Source organism: Mastomys coucha, unplaced genomic scaffold (assembly GCF_008632895.1).
Source record: "Mastomys coucha isolate ucsf_1 unplaced genomic scaffold, UCSF_Mcou_1 pScaffold6, whole genome shotgun sequence".
Lineage (NCBI taxonomy): Eukaryota > Metazoa > Chordata > Mammalia > Rodentia > Muridae > Mastomys > Mastomys coucha.
Window position 1 is genome coordinate 79,751,806 of NW_022196912.1, and position 1,844 is coordinate 79,753,649.

General features: G+C 33.7%; 1 pseudogene; it reads left to right on the forward strand.

Moving 5' to 3' along the window:
- The first annotated feature begins 1,082 nt into the window (after window positions 1-1,082).
- Window positions 1,083-1,636, forward strand: LOC116080571 (annotated as a pseudogene).
- The last annotated feature ends 208 nt before the right edge of the window (window positions 1,637-1,844 follow it).

Below are 1,844 nucleotides of genomic sequence, written 5' to 3' on the forward strand. Positions count from 1 at the left end.
GCTGATCTTAAAGAGCACAAGAAAAGGTAATGGAATATATGTTATGCAAAAACAAATGGAGTCATTTTCAGGGAGGAGAGAGCCACCCAAAGGGAGGAAGAGAATTAATTAGAATAAAATATAACAACTAATGTGAATGCAAACAGCATAATGAAGCTTATTAGTTTGTATGTTGACTTTTTAACATTTAAAAACATATTTTAATTAAATAGAATTGAATCACATTCTTGTTCCCCTTTTATACCACCGTTCCTCCCATAGACTCCCCCTTCAATACCTACAATATCTTTTTTGTCATATTCCTTAAAATTTATAAAATATTATAACAATAAAAATAAGTATTATAAAAGTTGTTTGATATAAAACAACAATCAATTTAACAGTCTTATGTAGATGCATGTTGACTTTTTTTAAATTATAAAAATTTTTAGGGAAAAAAATTTTAAGAAGTGAAAACAAACATGTGAATGTGTTTTAATCACAGAATCTTATGATTCAGTTTCCATATCACTCTGATGGAGTTGCAAAAACACATTGAAGATGGCAAGAAATAGGTGGCTCTTCCAAGATCTTAAACTCTACTGAATACAAAACAAACAAACAAAAAGACTTTTTATTTTATGTTCATTTAAGAAAATACTAGTAGTGATGTGTTATCTTGAAATATACAGTTAATATATTTGGAGTTATTTAAAATTTATATTGAGAAAAATGTATTTCCACTATTGCTGTAGACGAGCGTCTACATAAGACTGTTAAATTGATTGTTGTTTTATATCAAACAACTTTTATAATACTTATTTTTATTTTTATAATATTTTATAAAATTTAAAGAATATGATAAAAAAGATATTGTAGGTATTGAAGGGTGGTCTCTGGAAAGAGTTGAGGTACAAAAGGGAAACAAGAATGTGATTTAATTCTATTTACTTAAAATATGTTTTTAAATGTTAACAAATTCAGATAAATTGAAATCATGTAACTTTTCTCACCATAATGCAATAAAAGTTAAAAAGAAAAAAAAAGAAAAGAAAAGAAAAGAAAGGTGGCTCTTCCTGAAAGCGACCAGAGGTCACCTGTGAAGATGGTTCACCCTTGACCCAGAAAACCGCACAAAATCATGCAAATCAAGAGGTTCAAACCTTCGTGTTCACTTTAAGAACACCCGGGAAACTGCTCAGGCCATCAAGGGTATGCATATCAGCAAAGCCACCAAGTATCTGAAGGATGTCACTTTAAAGAAGCAATGTGTGCCATTCCGGCGGTATAATGGTGGAGTCGGTAGGTGCGCCCAGGCCAAACAGTGGACTGGACACAGGGATGGTGGACAAAAAAAGAAAGAAAGAAAGAAAAAGGAGTGCTGAGTTTTTGCTGCACATGCTTAAAAATGCCGAAAGTAATGCTGAACTTAGGGTTTAGACGTAGATTCTCTAGTCATTGAACACATCCGGGTGAACAAGGTACCTAAGATGTGCCAACGAACCTACAGAGCTCATGGTCAGATTAACCCACACATGAGCTCCCCCTGCCACATGGAGATGATCCTCACTAAGAAGGGACAGACTGATCCAAAGCCCGAAGAGGAGATTGCACAGAAGAAAAAGATATCCCAGAGGAAACTGAAGAAACAAAAACTCATGGCAGGGAATAAATTCAGCATAAAATAAATGCAGATGAAGCATTAAAAAAAAAAAGAAAAGAAAAAGGAAAAAGATATAGAAAGGTGAATGGGGAAGCTGAGTCATTTGTCTGACATAAAGTGGTGTTACAGGATATTTGAATCTGTTTCTAGTTAGGGTGTGGCTCAGCCCTTCTTAGCACACACCTTTAATCCCTCTGGCTGA